Below are 6,000 nucleotides of genomic sequence, written 5' to 3'. Positions count from 1 at the left end.
GATGTTGGGAAGCCTAAATGAAAATAGTATGAAGTGCCCCCAGACATGAGAGCACAAACCCCTGGCCTGTAGGCTGGATCTGATCCATAAAGCCATTTCCTTTGGCTTGAACAATGTTGACCTATGTAGACAGTGTTTAGCATTATACAAATGAGCTCCTAACAAATTTGGGGCCTTCACTTAAATATCTGACTTATTGCTTTTTTTTGAGATAGAGTCTCGCTCTGTTGCTCAGGCTGGAGGGCAGTGGTGCGATCTCGGCACACTGCAATCTCTGCCTCCTGGGTTCAAGTGATTCTTCTGCCTCAGACTCCTGAATAGCTGGGATTACAGGCACACACCACCACACCCAGTTAATTTTGTATTTTTAGTAGAGACGGAGTTTCACATGTTGGCCAGGCTGATCTTGAACTGCTGACCTCAGGTGATCCACCCGCCTCGGCCTCCCACAGTGCTGGGATTACAGGCGTGAGCCACTGTGTCTGGCTGATGGCTTCTTTTTAAAAATGGGAGGATCTGGCCACATGAATCTCTTTCCCTAGATGGCAAAGTAGACTGAACTGAGTAGCAGCAGCCCGTTCCCTTGGGCAAGAGCCTGGAGCTCCTATCAGGCTCACCACAGTCCCCACCACTCCCTACTATGTCCCAACACTGGGACCAAGTCTCTGCTGCCATTTATTATTGCTCTGGGATATTGATTTGCTCCAGTGGAGCTCTAGTGGAAGTGAAATCGTTCTAATAACCATATTTCTATAAAAATGTAAAATGAAAGTCCCAGAAAGTACTCCCCCATCTGGGTCACAATGTCAAAAAGGAAACCCCTTTGTTTAAATGTTAGCCCTTGCCAATGGGCGCATGAAGGATGCCCATGGTGGGGGTCAGAGGTAGCATCCGGAGTCTTACGGACTCCATGGCCCTCTACTTCCCCATCTCTGTTGTCTTCACCTGTAAAGGGAGAGTAACAGCAGCTCCTTTCTCCAAGGGTTATGGTGCACAATGCCCACCAGGCACTTAGTGAGCTGTTGATTCAAGGTTAGCAGTTGAAAGGCAAACATTTTGAACTGATAAAAAACTTTGGTGGGCCGGGCGCGGTGGCTCACGCCTGTAATCCCAGCACTTTGGGAGGCCAAGGAGGGCGGATCACCTGGCGTTTGAGACTGGCCTGGCCAACATGGCGAAACCCCGTCTCTACTAAAAATACAAAAGTTAGCTGGGCCTGGTGGTGTGCGCCTGTAGCCCTAGCTACTTGGGAGACTGAGGCAGGAGAATGGCTTGAACCTGGGAGGCGGAGGTTGCAGTGAGTGGAGATTGCGCCACTGCACTCCAGCCTGGCAATAGAGCGAGACTCCGTCTCAAACAACAACAACAACAACAACGACGACAACAACAACAACAGCAACAAACCTTTGGTGGGAGGTCGGAGTGTGAAATGGAAGACTTAGGGTTCCTGAGTGGGACTACAGCAAGGACTGGAAAGGAAAAAAGGAAATGGAAAAAGACGATTTAGGAGAGGTAAAAGATCTGTTACTAGTGGCCGGGCGCGGCTCACCCCTGTAATCCCAGCACTTTGGGAGGCCGAGGCGGGTGGATCACGAGGTCAGGAGATTGAGACCATCCTGGCGAACACGGTGAAACCCCGTCTCTACTGAAAATACAAAAAAATTAGCCGGGCATGGTGGCGGGAGCCTGTAGTCCCAGCTTCTAGGGAGGCTGAGGCAGGAGAATGGCGTGAACCCAGGAGGCGGCGGAGCTTGCAGTGAGCGGAGATCGCAGCACTGCACTCCAGCCTGGGCAACAGAGCGAGACTCCGTCTCAAAAAAAAAAAAAAAAAAAAAGATCTGTTACTAGGACCCCAGCCCTCACTGGCCCACCTCCGCTGGCAAGCACCTCACTTACTGCACCCAGCTTCCCAGTGGCCAGACCTGGGTTCCAGTCCTGGCTGGAGCAAGTCATTACCTTGTCTGGTACTGTTTCTGCACCTATCAAAAGAGGATGGAAATGTCTAAATGAACCGAGATAAACGCATACGAAAGCACTTTGGGAATCTGAAAAGCGCTATGAACAGGTTAGGAGTTTTTGGTCTCTTTTCAAAAAGTTTTTCTTCTAAGCTCATGTTTATCAAGGGCTTTTGAGTTTATCCAGGCTAAGACCCTCCCCTTGGTTTCACAATTCTGCCCCTTCCTACACACCAAAGCCCGCGCCGCGTCAGGAGTCTTTTTTTTTCTCCCCTAGCGAAGGCGGAGACTCGGGCGCTGTTGGCAGCTGGCGACGCGGGGCGAAGCCGCGGCTGGCGGCGCCTGGCCAGTCCCGCATCCGCCGCGGTGGGTGTGCCCACAGGGGTGCGCCGGGGCCAGGGCCGAGCCCGCCGGCCAGAGGGCGCCTGGAGGGTGTGCGCGCCGCGGAGGACCAGGGTGCGCCAGCCCCGGGGTGCGCGCCTGGGACGCGGACTGTGCATCCGGAGGCTGCGTGCGTCCCGAAGCCGGGGTGTGCGCCTAGCTGCCCCGGCCGGGTGCACAGCGGACCGCCTCGCGCACGACTTCCGCAGCTCGCCAAGGTAAGGGACTCTGCGACCCCAGTCCCCGGCAGTGCGCCGGGGTGTCCAACACCCGCCCTGCGCTACCCGGGTGTTGGTCCCCGCGCTCAACCACTCTCCTCTCACCTCCGCCACCCGCCTCGCCCCCTCCCCAGCGCCGCGTCCTCGGCTCCCTTTAAGGCAGTGGCTGCAGCAGCTTGGGCCGACCTGGCGCCCCCGCCTCCCAGCCTGGGGTCTGCGACAGAAAAGGAGGGGGGCTGCTCGGGCTGCCCCAGGGTGGACGCCGCTCCCTTTCCAGCCCGGATTGGCTCTCCGCGCCCCGATTCTAGGGATGGAGAACACTGATGAGTAGGGGGAGGCCGTGCTGTCCTTGCGTCTCAGGTGGTGCAGCCCCCGCCCAGCTTTTCCCAGCTGGGCGCTGCGGTCGGGGATGCAGCCTGCGGGACTCGGCGCTTGCCGCGGATTTCCACTACTACCTGGAATCTAGCTCTTAGTTCCTCTCCTGTCGCAAAACTCTCCCCGTAGTGCCAACCCTGGCACTCCTCGGCCTCTGGCTGAACTTTCAAGGGCTCCCTTTGGGCTGCGACCTTGGGTGGTGGTAGTGGGGCAGCTCCGAGTGCTCTAGACGCCGGCGAGGGTTCTTTGCCCAGCCGGCATGCCTCCTGTGAGCTCCTCCTTTCCCTTCGGCCTCTCGGGTAAGGTGACTCTGGTACTTTGTCCCCGCAGACTGGCCAGAACTGGGAGTTGAAAAGTCGAGCCCATGGCCGCCAAGCTGGGTCTGAACCTAACTCTTGCCCTGGGCATCCTTCGGGGCTGCCCGACACGTCTTAGTTCCTAAGCGCCCTGGGGTGCAAGCCTTTAGGGCAACGAGGGAGTATTTTCCAGGAGAGGGAGGAGGAGATTCCAGGAGAGGGAGGAGGACCCCCTGAGGCCTGGGCAAAGTCCTATCCACCAAATAGGGCCAGAGGAGGATCAGATGCAGCCAGTGACCCGGCTGAGGCCTGGGGAGAAAGCATCTTGAGTTAAACACGATTCCCAAGGACCTTCCTGGGTAAATCAAGCCCAGGTTGTTTAGAGCTTCTCAAAATGTGACACAGGAAAGCTACACCGGAAATAGAGGCAGAGTCTGTTCTAATATTGCCTTTTCAAACCCAGCCTTCCCACCTCACTGGACCATAATGTGACCTGGGGAAAGTGAGTTTTGGGGAATGGCTCCGGGATCAGACCAGACTGATTCAATCAACAAATGCTTTGTGCCAGGCACTGGTCAACGTAGTGAGGTACAGAAGTGAACAAAACTGGCACTTTCTGGCCTCATGGAGCTTGCATTCCGGTGGCCAACACCAACAGGAATCAAATCACTCACATAAATAGAGAATTCTCCAGTGCTGAGTTCTTTGAAAAGACTAGATACCCTGAGAACCTGATAAGTCCAGTAGTCGGTCAGTCTGCAGAATGACCGGAGAGAGTGGAATGAGCCTTCTAGGCATAAGGAGCCACATGTGAGACAGCCTCAGGTGAGTAGCAGAGTGGGTTAGAGGAACTGAAAGCCTTCCTTGGCTGAGTTACTACCAGGGGCCCAAATGGGCAGTCCCTTAGTTGCGCATCCCATTGAGCACCTTCCTTTCTCAACTGTAATAATGAGCAGTTGGAAGCCCCCGGGCTAGATCACAGAGTGGGGAGAAGGAGAGAGAGAGACCAACAGCAGCTTGCTGGACTCACTGCCTCATGTGTGCACCTTGGTCAGACAGCCCATGCCACTTGTGGTGCCAAGAGCAGCGGTTCATTCCCTAACGTCCATTCAGCCCACAGTGAACCAAAGCCTCTGCCCAACATTTACGGAGATTTGTGCTAGGAGTGGTGGCTCATCCTAGACTTTTAAAACTAGAAAGCACTTGTCGACAGTGTAAAATTCCTTAGGGTGGCATATGTGGCATTTCCTCGTCTGGGCCCTACCTACCTTCCCAGCCTTATTTCTGGCTCTAACACTTCCCCAGCCCCTTGCAATGAGCACCCTCAATATGTTCAGCACAATTATGCTTCAGGTGGTTCCTGGGCCACGCGTTGCCTTTGCACATACTACTACCCTTGGTCTAAAATAGTCTTCTTGTCCACCCAGTGAATGCACTCTTAGCTTTGAACTTCAGCATTAAACGTAAGGTTTTTTCCTCTGTAGAAGGCCCTTCCTGACAAGATAGAGGCAAATGCTGCCTTCCTAAAGTTTCCTGGACATGCTTCTGTCACAGCAAACATCAGCTACACTGAGCATCTTAAAAGCAGGGCTCTCCAAGTATCTAGCACAGAGCAGGGCACATAGAAGGTGTTCAAAAAATGCTTGTTGGATGGAAACTGTCCTGTATTTCTTAACTTTTTTTATGGGGGGAGGGGATGGTGGTTATTGCATATCTCTTTGAGATTCTAATGAAAATTATGGAAACTCTCCTCCAACTGCATAAAACCTAAAATATCTTGCATACAATGTTACATGATTCACAGCTCCCTTCTCCATTAACCCATTTCCAAAACTTTGGACTTCAATTTTACAGAAAATGGATGCTCAGTGAGGTGCAGTGACTACCTAAGTACCCACAGCTGGCTATGAGTAGGGATTCCCAAGCTCCTGACTTGCAGTTTAAAGCTCCTTCCAGCTCTGTCTGCTTCTCTTAGCCAACAACCTCTTTTCGTCCCTGGTACTTTATGAAGGCCACTGATCATGGCTGGAAGATGGATATCTTGGTTTTGCTTCCGTTCAGTAGCAGCCTAAGGTGTGACAGGGAGAAAAATCTTATTATGGGCAGAGTTGACCATTAGGAAGACAGATGGGCCCTCTCCCTGGCCTGTTTGCCACCCCTTGCCTGCAATGTTATTACATCTGTTTTAGCTGGAGGAGGGTCACGTGTGCTTCACAGTTACCTCCTAGGTCCTGGATTGGGCCATATGGGCCAGACTGGGAGACGCCCTTGATGGACCATTGAGATCAGAGGCCCAGCTATTGACCTTGTCAAAGGTTTCTTCCTGCAGAACATGCTAAGGAGAGAATGGAGTTCTTGCTTGCTGCTACCAGAGCTCTTGCCTGCCTGGCCCCTGCTTTCTGCAACAAGATACCTGCTTCAGGCTATTCCATTCTTAGCAGATCGGGATTTTCATTCATTCAGTAATTCACCCATTCTTTGAAACTGCATTGAGCCTCTGCTCTGTGCCAGGACCCGTGCTGATTCCAGTTTACAAGAAAAGGCCATGGAGTTTGTGTTTGTGCACTTGTGGCTCTGCAAGGGGAAGGGAAGAGGCAACTTTTACTCCTAGTTCAACCTGTACTTCTGTAGGTATGGTGGGGAGGATATTTAGGACTTCTTAGTGCTGAGAATATGCTTATTTTATTTATTTTTGGGAAAGGATCTGACTCTGTTACCCAGGCTGGAGTGCAGTGTCATGAACATGGCTCACCGCAGCCTCCACCTGTGTACTCA

The 6,000-nt window shown here is 52.9% G+C and overlaps 1 protein-coding gene across 1 annotated transcript in view; it reads left to right on the top strand.

Moving 5' to 3' along the window:
• The first annotated feature begins 2,228 nt into the window (after positions 1-2,228).
• The window catches only part of KANK4 (KN motif and ankyrin repeat domains 4), a 91,797-nt gene continuing 88,025 nt past the window's right edge, over positions 2,229-6,000 (top strand). The window contains exon 1 of the mRNA XM_033225095.1: positions 2,229-2,554. The gene's annotated coding sequence lies outside the window, so the exon portion shown is untranslated. The remainder of the gene's footprint in view (positions 2,555-6,000) is intronic.

The sequence above is a fragment of the Trachypithecus francoisi genome, unplaced genomic scaffold (assembly GCF_009764315.1).
Source record: "Trachypithecus francoisi isolate TF-2019V2 unplaced genomic scaffold, Tfra_2.0 Lachesis_group12, whole genome shotgun sequence".
NCBI lineage: Eukaryota > Metazoa > Chordata > Mammalia > Primates > Cercopithecidae > Trachypithecus > Trachypithecus francoisi.
Note: the sequence above shows the minus strand (reverse complement) of the source record. Positions and strands in the feature narration are given on the sequence as shown.